General features: G+C 47.2%; 1 protein-coding gene across 1 annotated transcript in view; it reads left to right on the plus strand.

The window, feature by feature from the left end:
* The window catches only part of LOC144495231 (uncharacterized), a 137,996-nt gene that overhangs the window by 46,204 nt on the left and 72,124 nt on the right, over positions 1–19,668 (plus strand). The window lies entirely within an intron of this gene.

The following is a 19,668-nucleotide window of genomic DNA, read 5'->3' on the forward strand; positions in this document are numbered from 1 at the left end:
TACCTGGTGGATGGTGTTCTCACGTGAGATGATGGCATCTGTGTCGATGATCCGGCACGTCTTGCAGAGGTTGCTGTGGCAGGGTTGTGTGGTGTCATGGTCACTGTTCTCCTGAAGGCTGGGTAGTTTGCTGCGGACAATGGTCTGTTTGAGGTTGTGCGGTTGTTTGAAGGCAAGAAGTGGGGGTGTGGGGATGGCCTTGGCGAGATGTTCGTCTTCATCAATGACATGTTGAAGGCTCCGGAGGAGATGCCGTAGCTTCTCCGCTCCGGGGAAGTACTGGACAACGAAGGGTACTCTGTCCACTGTGTCCCATGTTTGTCTTCTGAGGAGGTCGATGCGGTTTTTCGCTGTGGCGCGTTGGAACTGTTGATCAATGAGTCTAGCGCCATATCCTGTTCTTATGAGAGCACCTTTCAGCGTCTGGAGGTGTCTGTTGCGATCCTCCTCATCCGAGCAGATCCTGTGTATACGGAGGGCTTGTCCGTAGGGGATGGCTTCTTTAACGTGTTCAGGGTGGAAGCTGGAGAAGTGGAGCATCGTGAGGTTATCCGTGGGCTTGCGGTACAGTGAGGTGCTGAGGTGACCGTCCTTAATGGAGATGCGTGTGTCCAAGAATGCAACCGATTCCGGAGAGTAGTCTATGGTGAGCCTGATGGTGGGATGGAACTTGTTGATGTCATCATAGAGTTGTTTCAGTGATTGTTCACCATGAGTCCAAAGGAAGAAAATGTCATCGATGTATCTAGTGTATAGCATCGGTTGAAGGTCCCGTGCGGTGAAGAAGTCTTGTTCGAACCTGTGCATGAAGATGTTGGCATATTGAGGTGCAAATTTGGTCCCCATGGCTGTTCCGTGTGTCTGGATGAAGAACTGGTTGTTGAAGGTGAAGATATTGTGGTCCAGGATGAAGCGGATGAGATGTAAAGTTGCATCTGGAAACTGGCAGTTGTTGGCGCTGAGCACTGAGGCCGTTGCAGCAATGCCATTGTCATGGGGGATGCTGGTGTAGAGTGCCGAGACATCCATTGTACCGCCTCACCGTACCGTGACATCCTCACTGTACCGCAAGCCCACGGATAACCTCACGATGCTCCACTTCTCCAGCTTCCACCCTGAACACGTTAAAGAAGCCAGCCCCTACGGACAAGCCCTCCGTATACACAGGATCTGCTCGGATGAGGAGGATCGCAACAGACACCTCCAGACGCTGAAAGGTGCCCTCATAAGAACAGGATATGGCGCTAGACTCATTGATCAACAGTTCCAACGCGCCACAGCGAAAAACCGCACCGACCTCCTCAGAAGACAAACACGGGACACAGTGGACAGAGTACCCTTCGTTGTCCAGTACTTCCCCGGAGCGGAGAAGCTACGGCATCTCCTCCGGAGCCTCCAACATGTCATTGATGAAGACGAACATCTCGCCAAGGCCATCCCCACACCCCCACTTCTTGCCTTCAAACAACCGCACAACCTCAAACAGACCATTGTCCGCAGCAAACTACCCAGCCTTCAGGAGAACAGTGACCAAGACACCACACAACCCTGCCACAACAACCTCTGCAAGACGTGCCGGATCATCGACACAGATGCCATCATCTCACGTGAGAACACCATCCACCAGGTACACGGTACATACTCTTGCAACTCGGCCAACGTTGTCTACCTGATACGCTGCAAGAAAGGATGTCCCGAGGCATGGTACATTGGAGAAACTATGCAGACGCTGCAACAACGGATGAATGAACACCGCTCGACAATCACCAGGCAAGACTGTTCTCTTCCTGTTGGGGAGCACTTCAGCGGTCACGGGCATTCGGCCTCTGATATTCGGGTCAGCGTTCTCCAAGGCGGCCTTCGCGACACACGACAGCGCAGAGTCGCTGAGCAGAAACTGATAGCCAAGTTCCGCACACACGCGGACGGCCTCAACCGGGATATTGGGTTCATGTCACACTATTTGTAACGCCCACAGTTGCGTGGACCTGCAGAGTTTCACTGGCTGTCTTGTCTGGAGACAATACACATCTTTTTAGCCTGTCTTGATGCTCTCTCCACTCCCATTGTTTTGTTTCTTAAAGACTTGATTAGTTGTAAGTATTCGCATTCCAACCATTATTCATGTAAATTGAGTCTGTGTCTTTATAAACTCTGTTTGTGAACAGAATTCCCACTCACCTGAAGAAGGGGCTTAGAGCTTCGAAAGCTTGTGTGGCTTTTGCTACCAAATAAACCTGTTGGACTTTAACCTGGTGTTGTTAAACTTCTTACTGTCTGATCGAAGACAGAGGGTGGTGGTGGATGGAAAATGTTCGGATTGGAGGCAGGTTGCTAGCGGAGTGCCACAGGGATCAGTGCTTGGTCCTCTGCTCTTTGTGATTTTTATGAATGACTTAGAGGAGGGGGCTGAAGGGTGGATCAGTAAATTTGCTGATGACACCAAGATTGGTGTCCACAGATCTCTAAAGGTTGCCACTCAAGTGGATAGAGCTGTGAAGAAGGCCTATAGTGTGTTAGCTTTTATTAACAGGGGGTTGGAGTTTAAGAGCCGTGGGATTATGCTGCAACTGTACAGGACCTTGGTGAGACCACATTTGGAATATTGTGTGCAGTTCTGGTCACCTCACTATAAGAAGGATGTGGAAGCGCTGGAAAGAGTGCAGAGGAGAGTTACCAGGATGCTGCCTGGTTTGGAGGGTAGGTCTTATGAGGAAAGGTTGAGGGAGCTAGGGCTGTTCTCTCTGGAGCGGAGGAGGCTGAGGGGAGACTTAATAGAGGTTTATAAAATGATGAAGGGGATAGATAGAGTGAACGTTCAAAGACTATTTCCTCGGGTGGATGGAGCTATTACAAGGGGGCATAACTATAGGGTTCATGGTGGGAGATATAAAGAACAAAGAACAGTACAGCACAGGAAACAGGCCCTTCGGCCCTCCAAGCCTGTGCCGCTCCTTGGTCCAACTCGACCAATCATTTGTATCCCTCCATTCCCAGGCTGCTCATGTGACTATCCAGGTAAGTCTTAAACGATGTCAGCGTGCCTGCCTCCACCACCCTACTTGGCAGCGCATTCCAGGCCCCCACCACCCTTTGTGTAAAAAACATCCCTCTAATATCTGAGTTATACTTCGCCCCTCTCACCTTGAGCCAGTGACCCCTCGTGAACGTCACTTCTGATCTGGGAAAAAGCTTCCCACCGTTCACCCTATCTATCCCCTTCATAATCTTGTACACCTCTATTCGATCTCCCCTCATTCTCCGTCTATCCAGGGAGAACAACCCCAGTTTACCCAATCTCTCCTCATAGCTAAGACCCTCCATACCAGGCAACATCCTGGTAAACCTTCTCTGCACTCTCTCTAACGCCTCCACGTCCTTCTGGTAGTGCGGCGACCAGAACTGGACGCAGTACTCCAAATGTGGCCTACCAGCGTTCTATACAGCTGCATCATCAGACTCCAGCTTTTATACTCTATACCCCGTCCTATAAAGGCAAGCATACCATATGCCTTCTTCACCACCTTCTCCACCTGTGTTGCCACCTTCAAGGATTTGTGGACTTGCACACCTAGGTCCCTCTGTGTTTCTATACTCCTGATGACTCTGCCATTTATTGTATAACTCCTCCCTACATTATTTCTTCCAAAATGCATCACTTCGCATTTATCCGGATTAAACTCCATCTGCCACCTCTCCGCCCAATTTTCCAGCCTATCTATATCCTGCTGTATTGCCAGACAATGCTCTTCGCTATCCGCAAGTCCAGCCATCTTCGTGTCATCCGCAAACTTGCTGATTACACCAGTTACACCTTCTTCCAAATCATTTATATATATCACAAATAGCAGAGGTCCCAGTACAGAGCCCTGCGGAACACCACTGGTCACAGACCTCCAGCCGGAAAAAGACCCTTCGACCACTACCCTCTGTCTCCTATGGCCAAGCCAGTTCTCCACCCATCTAGCCACTTCTCCTTGTATCCCATGAGCCTTAACCTTCTTAACCAACCTGCCATGTGGGACTTTGTCAAATGCCTTACTGAAATCCATATAGACGACATCCACGGCCCTTCCTTCATCAACCGTTTTTGTCACTTCCTCAAAAAACTCCACCAAATTTGTAAGGCACGACCTCCCTCTTACAAAACCATGCTGTCTGTCACTAATGAGATTGTTCCGTTCTAAATGCACATACATCCTGTCTCTAAGAATCCTCTCCAACAACTTCCCTACCACGGACGTCAAGCTCACCGGCCTATAATTTCCTGGGTTATCCCTGCTACCCTTCTTAAACAACGGGACCACATTCGCTATCCTCCAATCCTCAGGGACCTCACCCGTGTCCAAAGAAGCGACAAAGATTTCCGTCAGAGGCCCAGCAATTTCATCTCTCGTCTCCCTGAGCAGTCGAGGATAGATGCCATCAGGCCCTGGGGCTTTGTCAGTTTTAATGTTCCCTAAACAACCTAACACTTCCTCTCTTGTAATGGAGATTTTCTCTAATGGGTCAACACCTCCCTCCGAGACACTCCCGGTTAACACGCCCCTCTCCTTCGTGAATACCGATGCAAAGTATTCATTTAGGATCTCCCCTATTCCCTTGGGTTCTAAGCATAATTCCCCTCCTTTGTCCCTGAGAGGTCCGATTTTCTCCCTGACAACTCTTTTGTTCCTAACATATGAATAGAATGCCTTTGGATTCTCCTTAATCCTGCCTGCCAAGAACATCTCGTGACCTCTTTTTGCCCTTCTATCTCCCCGTTTGAGTTCTTTCCTACTCTCTCTGTATTCCTCCAGAGCTCCATCTGTTTTCAGTTGCCTGGACTTAACGTACGCCTCCCTTTTCATTTTAATCAGATCCTCAATTTCCCTGGTTATCCACGGCTCTCGAATCCTACCTTTCCTATCTTTCCTTTTTACAGGCACATGCCTATCCTGCAGCCTTATCAATAGTTCCTTAAAAGACTCCCACATGCCAGACGCGGACTTACCCTCGAACATCCTCTCCCAATCAACATCCACCAATTCCTGCCTAATCCGGCTATAGTTAGCCTTCCCCCAATTTAGCACTCTGCCCGTAGGACAGCACTCATCCTTGTCCATTACTATCCTAAAGTTAACAGAGTTGTGGTCACTATTTGCCACATGTTCCCCTACCGAAACTTTGACGACCTGACCGGGCTCATTTCCCAGAACTAGGTCCAGTATAGCCCCCTCTCTAGTCTATATACACCCCTATAGATAGGAAGGATGTCAGAGGTAGGTTCTTTACGCAGAGAGTGGTTGGGGTGTGGAATGGACTGCCTGCAGTGATAGTGGAGTCAGACACTTTAGGAACATTTAAGCGGTTATTGGATAGGCACATGGAGCACACCAGGATGATAGGGAGTGGGTTAGCTTGATCTTGGTTTCAGATAAAGATCGGCACAACATTGTGGGCCGAAGGGACTGTTCTGTGCTGTACTGTTATATGTTCTATGTTCTATACAGGCTGATCAGCCCATTGAATCAAATGGGTCACTGGCAACATGGATGTCAAGTTGGCTCCAATATTGGAGGCAGTGCAGAGGAGGTTCACTAGATTGATTCCGGGGATGAAAGGGTTGACGTCTGAGGAGAGATTAAACAGTTTGGGCTTGTACTCGCTTGAGTTTAGAAGGATGAGAGGGGATTGTATCGAGGTATATAAAATTTTAAAAGGGATTGATGAAGTAAATGTAGACCAAATGTTTCCTCTTACAGGGCCATCTCAAACAAGAGGTCACAAGTATAGGTTGAGAGGCGGTAGATTTAAAACTGAGATGAGGAAAAACTACTTCTCACAGAGAGTGGTGAATTTGTGAACTCGCTGCCTTCTGGATCCAGAACTGGCTTGCCTGCAGAAGGCAGAGAGTGGTTGTAGATGGGTCTTTTTCTGAATGGAGGTCGGTCACCAGTGGAGTGCCCCAGGGATCTGTTCTGGGACCCTTGCTGTTTGTCATTTTCATAAATGACCTGGATGAGGAAGTGGAGGGATGGGTTGGTAAGTTTGCCGATGACACGAAGGTTGGTGGTGTTGTGGATAGATTGGAGGGATGTCAGAAGCTGCAGCGTGACATAGATAGGATGCAAGACTGGGCGGAGAAGTGGCAGATGGACTTCAACCCGGATAATGTGTCGTGGTCCATTTTGGCAGGTCAAATGGGATGACGGAGTATAATATCAAGGGTAAGACTCTTAGCAGTGTAGAGGATCAGAAGGACCTTGGGGTCCGGGTCTATAGGACTCTTAAATCGGCCTCGCAGGTAGAGGAGGTGGTTAAGAAGGCGTATGGTGTGCTGGCCTTCATCAATCGAGGGATTGAGTTTAGGAGTCGGGAGATAATGATGCAGCTTTATAAGACCCTCGTCAGACCCCACTTGGCGTACTATGCTCAGTTCTGGTCGCCTCATTACAGGAGGGATGTGGAAATGATTGAAAGGGTGCAGAGAAGATTTACAAGGATGGTGCCTGGATTGATTGGCATGCCTTATGAGGATAGGTTGAGGGAGTTCGGTCTTTTCTCCTTGGAGAGATGAAGGATGAGAGGTGACCTGATCGAGATGTACAAGATGTTGAGAGGTGTAGATCAGATGGATTCTCGGAGGCTTTTTCCCAGGGCTGAAATGGCTGCTACGAGAGGACACATGTTTAAGGTGCTGGGGAGTAGGTACAGAGGAGATGTCAAGGGTAAGTTTTTCACTCAGAGGGTGGTGGGTGAGTGGAATCGGCTGCCGTCAGTGGTGGTGGAGGCAAACTCGATAGGGTCTTTTAAGAGACTTCTGGATGAGTACATGGGACTTACTAGGATTGAGGGTTATAGGTAAGCCTATATATAAGCCGAGGTAGGTAGGGACATGACCGGCGCAACTTGTGGGCCGAAGGGCCTGTTTGTGCTGTATTTTTTCTATGTTCTATAGCGCGGTGGAGTCTGAATCATTGAATGGTTTCAAGAAGGAGATAGATATATTTCTAATCAAAAAGGGATGAGGGGATATGGGGAACAGGTGGGGAGGTGTATTTGAGACCAGGGAGAGATCAGTCATGATCTGATTGAATGGTGGAGCATGCTCGAAGGGCTGAATTAATTCCTATGTTCTTAAAATTATTCAATGACCCTGCCTCCATTGCTCTCGGCGAAGATAGTTTCAAAGATTCATGGCCCTTTGAGAGAAAACAATTCTTCTCACCTCTGTATTAAATGGGAGACCTCTTATTTTTAAACGATTTCCCCTAGTCATAGAAATCATAGAAACCCTGCAGTGCAGAAAGAGGCCATTTGGCCCATCGGGTCTGCACCGACCATAATCCCACCCAGGCCCTACCCCCTTATCCCTCCACATTTACCCACTAATCCCTCCAACCTACGCATCTCAGGACACTAAGGGGCAATTTTAGCGTGGCCAATCAACCTAACCCACACATCTTTAGACTGTGGGAGGAAACCGGAGCACCCGGAGGAAACCCACGCAGGCATGAAGAGAATGTGCAAACTCCACACAGACAGTGACCCAAGCCAGGAATCGAACCCAGGTCCCTGGAGCTGTGAGGCAGCAGTGCTAACCACTGTGCTACCGTGCCGCCCCAATAGTCTTTATTTGATATTCTTTTATGGGATGTGGGCTTGTTGGTTCAGCCAGTATTTGTTGCCGAACCCTTGAGAAGTTGGTGGTGAGCTGCCTTGAACCGCTGCAATCATAGAGTATCATAGAATCATACAGTGCAGAAGGAAGCCATTCGGCCCATCGAGTCTGCACCGACCACATTCCCACCCAGGCCTATCCCGATAAACCCATACATTTACCCTAGCTAGTCCCCTGATACTAAGAGGCAATTTTGCATCGCCAATCCATCTAACCCACACATCTTTGGACTGTGGGAGGAAACTGGAGCACCCAGAGGAAACCCACGCAGACACGGGAAAATGTGCAAACTCCACACAGACAGTGACCCAAGCCGGGAATCGAACCCGGGTCCCTGGTGCTGTGAGGCAGCAGGGCTAACCAATGTGCCACCGTGCCGCCCCAAATCATGTATTGGAGGTATATCCACAGTGCTGTGAGGATGGGCATTACAGCATTTTGACCCAGCAGCAATGAAGGAACAACAATAAGTTCGAAGTCAGAATGGCGTATGGATTGGAGGGGAACTTGTACAAAAGAACAAAGAAAATGACAGTACAGGAACAGGCCCTTCGGCCCTCCAAGCCTGCAGTGACCATGCTGCCCGACTGACCTAAAACCCCCTATCCTTCCGGGGACCATATCCCTCCATTCCCATCCTATTCATGTCTTTGTCCAGATGCTGCTTAAAAGTCACGATTGTATCTGCTTCCACTACCTCCCCCGGCAGTGAGTTCCAGGCACCCACCACCCTCTGTGCAAAAAACATGCCTCGTACATCTCTTTTAAACCTTGCCCCTTGCACCTTAAACCTGTGCTCCCTAGTAATTGACTCTTCCACCCTGGGAAAAAGCTTCTGACTATCCACTCTGTCCATGCCCCTCATAATCTTGTAGTCTTCTATCAGGTCGCCCCTCAACCTCCATTGTTCCAGTGAGAACAAACCAAGTTTCTCCAACCTCCCCTCATAGCTAATGCCCCCCATACCAGGCAACATCCTGGTAAATCTTTTCTGTACCCTCTCCAACGCCTCCACATCCTTTTTATAGTGTGGCGACCAGAATTGAACACGATATTCCAAGTGCAGCCAAACTGAGGTTCTATAAAGCTGCAATATGACTTGCCAATTTTTAAACTCAATGCCCTGGCCGATGAAGTCAAAAATGCCGTATGCCTTCTTGACTACCTTCTCCACCTGCGTTGCCACTTTCAGTGACCTGTGTACCTGTACACCCAGATCCCTCTGCCTATCAATACTCTTTCGGGTTCTGCCATTTACTGTATACTTAAAATCTGTACTAGACCTTCCAAAATGCATTACCTCACATTTGTCAGGATTAAACTTCACCTACCACCTCTCCGCCCAAGTCTCCAACCGATCTATATCCTGCTGTATCCTCTGATGGTCCTCATCGCTATCCACAACCTTTGTGTCGTCCGCAAACTTACTAATCAAACCAGTTACATTTTCCTCCAAATCGTTTATATATATTACAAACAGCAAAGGTCCCAGCACTGATCCCTGAGGAACGCCACTTGTCACAGCTCTCCATTCAGAAACGAAACGGATCCTTCCACTGCTACCCTCTGTCTTCTTTGACCGAGCCAATTCTGTATCCACCTTGCCAGCTCACCTCTGATCCCATGCGACTTCACCTTCTGTACCAGTCTGCCATGAGGGACCTCGTCAAAGGCCTTACTGAAGTCCATGTTGACAATATCCATTCATCAGTCATCTTCGTCACTTCCTCGAAAAACTCGATCAAATTCGTGAGACACGACCTCCCCCTTCACAAAACCATGTTGCCTCTCGATAATCCGTCCACTTATTTCCAAGTGGGAGTAAATCCTGTTTCGAAGAATCCTCTCCAATAATTTCCCTACCACTGATGTAAGGCTCACCGGCTTGTAATTACCTGGATTATTCTTGCTACCCTTCTTAAACAAAGGAACAACATTGGCTATTTTCCAATCCTTTGGGACCTCCCCTGTGGCCAGAGAGGACACAAAGATTTCTCTCAAGACCCCAGCAATTTCCTCCTTTGCCTCTCTCAGTATTCTGGGGTATATCCCATCAGGCCCTGGGGACTTGTCTACCTTAATGTTTCTCAAGAACCCCAATACCTCCTCCTTTTTGATCTCAACATGACTCAAACTATCTGCACACCCTTTCCCAGACTCATTATCCCCAAATCCTTCTCTTTGGTGAATACTGAGACGAAAGTACTCATTTAATCCCTCGCCCATTTCCTCTGGCTCCACGCGTAAATTCCCTCCCCTGTCCTTGAGTGGGCCAACCCTCTCCCTGGCTACCCTCTTGCTCTTTATATATGTATAAAAAGCCTTGGGATTTTCCTTAATCCTGCTGGCCAATGATTTTTTGTGACCCCTTTTAGCCCTCCTTACTGCTTGCTTAAGTTTCTTCCTACTTTCCTTGTATTCCACACTTGCTTCGTGTGTTCCCAGCCTCCGAGCTTTGACAAATGCTTCTTTTTTCTCTTTGACTCGGCTCACAATATCGCTCGTTATCCAAGGTTTCCAAAACTTGCCGTACTTACAGGAATGAGTCGGTCCTGAATACCTGTCAACTTACACTTGAAAGCCACCCACATGTCAGATGTTGATTTGCCCTCAAACATCTGCCCCCAATCTACATTCTTCAGGTCCTGCCTAATATTGTTGTAATTAGCCTTCCCCCAATTTACCACCTTAACTTGAGGACTACACTTATCTTTATCCATCAGTACCTTAAAGCTTACTGAATTGTGGTCACTGTTCCCGAACTGCTCCCCTACTGAAACGTCGACCACCTGGCCGGGCTCATTCCCCAATACCAGCTCCAGTATGGCCCCTTCCCTCGTTGGGCTACCTCGATACTGTTTCAAAAGGCCCTCCTGGATACTCCTTACAAACTCTGCCACATCCATGCCCCTAGCACTAAGTGAGTCCCAATCAATATCGAGGAAGTTAAAATCTCCCACCACAACAACCCTGTTACTTTTACACTTTGCCAAAATCTGTTTACATATTTGTTCCTCTATCTCCCGCTGGCTGTTGGTTGGCCTATAGTAAACCCCCAACATTGTGACTACACCCTTCCTTTTCCTGAGCTCCACCCATATTGCCTCGCTCTATGTGCCCTCCGAGGTGTCCTCCTCCAGTACAGCTGCGATATTCTCTTTAATTCCCCCACCCCTTTTACATCCCCGTCTATCCCACCGGAATAAATGGGTGTTTTTCCGGTTGGAGGAAGGTAACTAGTGGCGTGCCGCAGGGATCGGTACTCGGGCCGCAACTATTTACCATTTATATAGATGATCTGGAGGAGGGGACGGAGTGTAGGGTAACGAAGTTTGCAGACGACACAAAGATAAGTGGAAAAGTGAATCGTGTGGAGGACGGAGAAGATCTGCAGAGAGATTTGGACAGGCTGAGTGAGTGGGCGAGGATATGGCAAATGGAGTATAACGTTGAGAAATGCGAGGTTATACACTTTGGAGGAAATAATAACAAATGGGATTACTATCTCAATGGAAACAAATTAAAACATGCTACCGTGCAAAGGGACCTGGGGGTCCTTGTGCATGAGACGCAAAAGCCCAGTCTGCAGGTACAACAGGTGATCAAGAAGGCAAATGGGATGTTGGCCTATATCGCGAGGGGGATAGAATATAAAAGCAGGGATATCTTGATGCACCTGTACAGGGCATTGGTGAGGCCGCAGCTGGAATACTGTGTGCAGTATTGGTCCCCCTATATGAGGAAGGATATATTGGCATTGGAGGGAGTGCAGAGAAGGTTCACCAGGTTGATACCGGAGATGAGGGGTTTGGATTATGAGGAGAGGCTGAGGAGATTGGGTTTGTACTCGTTGGAGTTTAGAAGGATGAGGGGGGATCTTATGGAGACTTATAAGATAATGCGGGGGCTGGATAGGGTGGAGGCGGAGAGATTCTTTCCACTTAGTAAGGAAGTTAAAACGAGAGGACACAGCCTCAAAATAAAGGGGGGTCGGTTTAAGACAGAGTTGAGGAGGAACTTCTTCTCCCAGAGGGTGGTGAATCTCTGGAATTCTCTGCCCACTGAGGTGGTGGAGGCTACCTCGCTGAATATGTTTAAAGCGCGGATGGATGGATTCCTGATCGGTAAGGGAATTAAGGGTTATGGGGATCAGGCGGGTAAGTGGTACTGATCCACGTCAGATCAGCCATGATCTTATTGAATGGCGGGGCAGGCTCGAGGGGCTAGATGGCCTACTCCTGCTCCTATTTCTTATGTTCTTATGTTCTTATGAAACATATGTATCCTGGAATGTTAAGCTGCCAAGCCTGTCCTTTCCTGAACCAAGTGTCTGTAATAGCAACAACATCATAGTTCCAAGTACTAATCCAAGCTCTAAGTTCATCTGCCTTACCTGTTATATTCCTTGCATTGAAACAAATGCATTTCAGTCCACCAGACCCTCTTTGATTAGCAACCACACCCTGCTTGCTCTTTCTCTGAGTCTTACTGGCCCGACTCTCTGGTTCCCCTTCAGTTAATTCACCTTTGCTTTGGTTCCCACCCCCCCCTGCCAAACTAGTTTAAATCCTCCCGTGCGACACGAGCAAACCTCCTGGCCAGAATATTTGTGCCCTTCCAGTTTAGATGCAACCCGTCCTTCTTGTACAGGTCCCATCTGCCCCGGAAGAGATCCCAATGGTCCAGATATCTGAAACCCTCCCTCCTACACCAGCTGTTTAGCCACGTGTTGAGCTGCACTATCTGCCTATTCCTAGCCTCGCTAGCACATGGCACAGGGAGTAATCCTGAGATTACAACCCTAGATGTCCTGCTTTTTATCTTTTGATCTAACTCCCTAAACTACTGCTGTAGGACCTCATCACTCTTCCTACTTATGTCGTTAGTACCAATATGTACCACAACCTCTGGCTGTTCACTCTCTCCCTTCAGAATGCTTTCTGCCCGTTCAGAGACATCCTGATCCTTGGCACCAGGGAGGCAACATACCATCCTGGAGTCTCTTTCACGTCCACAGAAGGCCTATCTGCACCCCTAACTATAGAGTCTCCTATAACTATTGTTCTAGTGCTCTTTGTCCCTCCCTGCTTAACAACAGAGCCAGCCGTGGTGCCACTGCTTTGGCTGCTACTGCTGCTATCCCCTGATAGGCCATCCCCCCAACAGTATCCAAAATGGTATACTTATTAGAGAGGGGGATGACCACAGGGGATTCCGGCACTGACTGCCTGCCCCTTTTGGCGGTCACCCATCTATCTGCCTGCATCTTGGGTGTGACCACGTCTCTAAAGCTTCTATCTATGACGCTTTCCGCCACCTTCATGCTCCTAAGTGCATCCAACTGCTGCTCCAACCTATCCATGTTATTTGTCATTTATATTAATGATTTGGATGAGAACATAGGAGGCATGGTTAGTAAGTTTGCAGATGACACCAAGGTTGGTGGCATGGTGTACAATGAAGAAAGTTATCTCCAATTGCAACGGGATCTTGATCAATTGGGCCAGTGGGCTGACGAATGGCAAATGGAGTTTAATTTAGACAAACTCGAGGTGATGCATTTTGGTAGATTGAACCAGGGCAGGACTTACTCAGTTAATGGTAGGGCGTTGGGGAGAGTTACAGAACAAAGTAATCCAGGGGTACATGTACATAGCTTCTTGAAAGTGGAGTCACAGGTGGACAGAGTGGTGAAGAAGGCATTCAGCATGCTTGGTTTCATCGGTCAGAACATTGAATACAGGAGTTGGAATGTCTTGTTGAAGTTGTACAAGACATTAGTAAGGCCACACTTGGAATACTGTGTGCAATTCTGGTCACCCTATTATAAAAGGATATTATTAAACTAGAAAGAGTACAGAAAAGATTTACCAGGATGCTACCAGGACTTGATGGATTGAGTTACAAGGGGAGGCTGGATAGACTGGGACTTTTTCTCTGGAGCGTAGGAGGCTGAGGGGTGACCTTATAGAGGTCTATAAAATAATGATTGGCACAGATCAGCTAGATCGTCAATATCTTTTCCCAAAGGTAGGGGTGTCTAAAACTAGAGGGCATAGGTTTAAGGTGAGAGGGGAGAGATACAAAAGTGTCCAGAGGGGCAATTTTTTCACACAGAGGGTGGTGAGTGTCTGGAACAAGCTGCCAGAGGTAGTAGAAGAGGCGGGTACAATTTTGTCTTTTAAAAAGCATTTAGATAGTTACATGGGTACGATAGGTATAGAGGGATATGGGCCAAATGCGGGTAATTGGGATTAGTTTAGGAGTTTAAAAAAAAGGGCGGCATGGACAAGTTGGGCCGAAGGGCCTGTTTCCATCCGATAAACCTCTCTGACTCTTTGTGGTCTGTAAGGAGCTGCAATTGGGTGCACTGCCTGCAGGTGTTAGTCGTCCGAGACGCTGGAAGCATCATGGATCTCCCACATCTCACAACTGCAGCATTTAACCCCACTGACCGACATTTCTAGCACCAACTAAATTATTTAGGAAAATTTATAAAACTCTTACTTTCACTTTTACCTTCCCACAGTGACCTTTGTTTTTGGTTAGAGGAGGAGAGACGGAGGGAAACACTAGTGTTTCGGCCTTACCGCTCCTTGACAGCAGATCTTCTGCTTCCCACTTCTTAGTGGATGTTGCTGGGCTGACTTCTCCCAGAATGCACCAGTGAAATCCCTCAGCCACCTCTACCGGAGGAGGTGGTGATTCCTTGCATCTGCTGCCCTTGTCCTTCTAGGAGGTAAACATTGCAGGTTTGGAATGCGCTGTTGAAGCAACCTTGTGAGTTGCTGTTGTGGATCTCATTCCCATGGCAGATCTCGTTCACACGGCTGCCACTGTGCATTGGCGGTTGAGTGACTGGAGTTTGAAGATGGTGGATGGGATACCAATCAAATGGGATGGTGTCAAGCTTCTTCTCTGTTGTTGGAGCTGCACTCATCCAGGCAAATTTTATTTAATTCTTTCGTGGGACATGGGCATCGCTGGCTAGGCCAGCATTTGTTGCCCATCCCTAAATACCCCTTGGGAAGGTGGTGGTGAGCTGCCTTCTTGAATCGCTGCAGTCCATGTTCTGTGAGTTGACCCACAATGCCGTTAGGGAGGGAATTCCAGGATTTTGACCAAGCGACTGAAGGAATGGCGATATATTTCCAAGTCAGCATGGTGACTGGTTTGGAGGGGAACTTGCAGGTGGTGGTGTTCATAAGAACATAAGAACATAAGAAATAGGAGCAGGAGTAGGCCATCTGGCCCTTCGAGCCTGCCCCGCCATTCAACAAGATCATGGCTGATCTGAAGCGAATCAGTTCCACTTACCCGCCTGCTCCCCATATCCCCTAATTCCCTTATCGATCAGAAAACTATCTACCCGTGATTTAAGCATATTCAACGAGGAAGCCTCCACCACTTCAATGGGCAGAGAATTCCAGAGATTCACTACCCTCTGAGAGAAGAAGTTCCCCCTCAACTCTGTTCTGAACCGGCCCCCCCTTATTTTGAGGTTGTGCCCTCTCGTTCTGGTTTCCCTTCTAAGTGGAAAGAATCTCTCCCATGTCTCTGCTGCCCTTGTCCTTCTAGATGGAAGTGGTTGTAGATTTGGAAGATGCTGTCTAAGGATCTTTGATGAATTGTTGCAGTGCATCTTGTAGATGGTACACACTGCTGCTACTGTGGTGGAGGGAGTGGATGTTTGCAAATGTGGTGCCAATCTGGCGGGCTGCTTTGTCCTGGATGGTGTCAAGCTTCTTGAGTGTTGTTGGAGCTGCACCCATCCAGGCAATGGGAGAGTATTCCATCACACTCCTGACTTGTTCCATATAAATGGAGAATGGCTTTTAGGAGTCAGGAGGTGAGTTACTCCCTGCAGGATTCCTAGCCTCTGACCTGCTCTTGTGGCCACAGTATTTATCTGGCAAGTCCACTTGAGTTTCTGGTGAATGGTAACCCCCAGAATGTTGATAGCCGGAGATTCAGCAATGGTAATGCCAGTGAATGTTAAGAGGAGATAGTTAGATCTTCTCTTGTTGGAGATCGTCATCACCTGGCACCTGTGTGGTCGAGAGCTTCATGTTTTTAGGTGTTCAGATCATCAACAACCTGGCCTGGTCCCCCCATGCTGACACTACAGTTAAGAAAGCCCACCAAAGCCTCCACTTTCCCAGAAGATTAAGGAAATTTGGCAAGTCAGCTACGAGTCTCACCAACCTTTACAGATGCAGCATAGAAAGCATTATTTCCGGTTGTATCACAGTTTGGTGTGGCTCCTGCTCTGCCCAAGACTGCAAGGAATTACAAAAGGTCGTGAATGTAACCCAGTCCATCACGCAAACCAGCCTCCAATCCATTGACTCTGTCTACACTTCCCGCTGCCTCGGCAAAGCAACCAGCATAATTAAGGACCCCACGCACCCCCGGACATTCTCTCTTCCATCTTCTTCCGTCGGGAAAAAGATACAAAAGTCTGAGGTCACGTACCAACCGACTCAAGAACAGCTTCTTCCCTGCTGCTGTCAGACTTTTGAATGGACTTACCTTGCATTAAGTTGATCTTTCTCTACACCCTCACTATGACTGTAACACTACATTCTACACTCTCTCGTTTTTTTCTCTGCGAATGGTATGCTTTGTCTGTATAGTGCGCAAGAAACAATACTTTTCACTGTATGTTAATACATGTGACAATAATAAATCCAATCAAAATCAAATCAAATCAAATGAATAGTATTTGCCACTTATCAGCCCAAGTCTGAATGTTGTCCACATCTTGTTGCTTCAGTCTATGAGGAATTGCGAATGGTGCCGAACATTGTGCAATCATCAGTGAAGATCCCCACTTCTGATCTTATGATGGAGGAAAGGCCATCGATGAAGATATTTGGGCCTAGTACATTACCCTGAGGAATTCTTGGAGTGATGTCCTAGGACTGAGATGATTGACCTCCAAAAACCACAACCATCTTCTTTTGTTGTTACGATGCAGATGTTGATCCCCTTTTGAGAAGTAACTTCAAATCTCCCAAAGTGGAATACCTGATTTGATTTGATTTATTATTGTCACATGTATTAGCATACAGTGAAAAGTATTATTTCTTGCATGCTATATAGACAAAACATACCGTTCATAGAGAAGGAAACGAGAGAGTGCATAATACTCGTCTCATAATCTGTTAAAAGTGTGTGGGAAGGTGTGAATTGTTCTTCAGTAATGTTTAGTGGGTAATTAACTAAAATGACATGCACTATTGTTTTTACACACCTGCACAAACTGAGCACATATTTGCTCCTCAATATCTCTCTATCTGGGGGTCTATAATAAACACCTAACAATGTGGCTGCCCCTTTTTTATCCCTAAGTTCTACTCACAAAATTTCATTTGATGCCTCCTCCAAGACCCTTACTGCAGCAACTGGCTCCTTAACTAATAATGCAATGCCTCCTCCTCTTTTACCTCCTCCCTGTCTTGCCTGAAGATTCCATATCCCGGAATGTTGAGTTGCCAATCGTGTCCTTCCTTCAACCATGTCTCTGTGATGGCTCTTATATCACACTTCCACGTGTCAATCATTGTCCTCAACTCATCCGCTTTACCTGCAATACTCCTGGCATTAAAATAGAGGCAATCCAGTCTGGCCTTACTCCCTTGAAACTTAATGCAACTGCCCTCTCTCTGACGTGTTTGTTTTGCTGTATGATTCCGTGCCCTTATTCTGCTAACAGTCTGTGCCCCCCTCCCCCTGCAAAATTGATTTAAACTCCTCTCAACAGCACCAGCAAAGCTTCCCGAAAGGACATTCGTCCTGTTTTGGTTCAGATGTAGACCGTCTCATTTCTACAGGTCCCACCTTCGCCTGAAATTGTTCCAGTGATCCAGGAATTTAAAACCCTCCCTTCTGCACCAACTCTTAAGCCACACATTCATCTGCACTATCCTCCTACATCTGTGCTCGCTAGTGCGTGGCACTGGGACTAATCCCGAGATTACAACCTGAGAGGTCTTGCTTTTTAGTCTACTGCCTAACTCCCTGAATTCCTGATGCAAAACCTCATCCCTCTTTCTAGCTATATATTAAAATTGTACGTCCTAATTATTCATAGCAGGCTGGTGAAGATCAGTCTTTTGGATAAAAATTGCACTTACAATGTCATGATGCAGAGTGCTGAGAGCTAAATTTGTCTTTAATGGCACGACATAAATGCAAATTATTGTTGATTAGAAAAAAAACACGGTGGAGCTTTTTTATTAAGTTCCCTGTTAGTTAAATAAAGACAGAATCTGGCTAAGGCAGATTGGGAACAGCTACAGAAGAGAGTGGGGGAAAAAAAGGAAATGGGGAGGGTGCAAGCCCAGCATGTACCCTCAAGGGTGATAGGTAGGAATAACAAGCCTAGAGAACCATAGATGACCAGAGACATTCAGGATACAATAATAAGGAAAAGAAAGGCTTTTAAAAAGTACAAGGGGAGCAAAAAAATACACCACGGAAAGCATTCTTTCTGGTTGTATCACAGCTTGGTATGGGGCTCCTGCTCTGCCCCAGACCGCAAGGAACTACAAAAGGTCCTGAATGTAGCCCAATCCATCACGCAAACCAGCCTCCCATCCATTGACTCTGTCTACACTTCCCGCTGCCTCGGCAAAGCAACCAGCATAATTAAGGACCACCCCACGCACCCCGGACATTCTCTCTTCCGTCTTCTTCCTTCAGGAAAATGATACAAAAGTCTGAGGTCACGTACCAACCGACTCAAGAACAGCTTCTTCCCTGCTGCTGTCAGACTTTTGAATGGACTTACCTTGCATTAAGTTGATCTTTCTCTACACTCTAGCTATGACTAACACTACATTCTGCACTCTCTCGTTTCCTTCTCTATGAACAGTATGTTTTGTCTGTATAGCGCGCAAGAAAAAATACTTTTCACTATATGTTAGTACATGTGACAATAAATCAAATCAAATAAGCACAGGTTAAAGAGGTGTGAATTGTCTCAAGCCAGGACAGTTAGTGAGATTTTGCAAGCCCAGGCAAGTCGTGGGGGTTACAGATAGTGTGACATGAACCTAAGATCCCGGTTGAGGCCGTCCTCATGTGTGCAGAACATGGCTATCAGTTTCTGCTCAGCGCTTCTGCGTTGTTATGTGTCATGAAGGTTGCCTTGGAGAACGCTTACCCAAAGATCAGAGGCTGAATGCCCGTGAGTATAGAAAGTGCAGGGTGGAGCTTAAAGCAATTAGGAATGCAAAGTGGGGATATGAGAAAGCTCTGGTTAAAGTAGGGAATATCCCAAGATATTCTCCAAGTATATCAAGGTTAAAGAGATGTGTATTGTCTCCAGCCAGGACAGTTAGTGAGATTTTGCAAGCATGAGGGACATGCCAGATGACTAGAGAACAGCTAATGTGGTTCCGCTATTTAAGAAGGGTTATAGGGATAAAACAGGGAACTACACACCAGTGAGTCTCACGTCAGTGATAGGGAAACTATTGGAGAAATTTCTGAAGAAGAGCATCTATCTCCATTCGGAACGGGAAAGCTTGATCAGGGATAGTCAGCATGGCTTCATCAGAGGGAGGTCATGCCCAACAAATTTGATTGAATTTTTTGAGGAGGTGACCAGGTGTGTAGCCGAGGGTAGTGCAGACAATGTAGTTTATATGGATTTTAGCAAAGCCTTTGACAAGGTCCCACATGGGAGACTTGTAAAGAACGTTAATTCACATAGGATGTAGGGTAATTTGATAAAGTGGATTCAAAATTGGTTCAGTTGTAGGAGACAGAGGGTGATGACAGAAGGCTGCTTTAGTGCCTGGAAGCCAGTATCTAGTGGCATAGCATAGGGATCTGTGTTGGCCCCCTATACGTCACTCATATAAATGACATTGATGACGATATGGAGGGATAGGATTAGTAAGTTTGCGGATGACACAAAGATTGGATGGGTGATTAACAGTGAGGTGGAGTGTCTTGGGCTACAAGAAGATATAGACGGAATGGTCAAATGAGCA

The sequence above is a fragment of the Mustelus asterias genome, chromosome 6 (genome assembly GCF_964213995.1).
Source record: "Mustelus asterias chromosome 6, sMusAst1.hap1.1, whole genome shotgun sequence".
In the NCBI taxonomy this organism is placed as follows: Eukaryota; Metazoa; Chordata; class Chondrichthyes; order Carcharhiniformes; family Triakidae; genus Mustelus; species Mustelus asterias.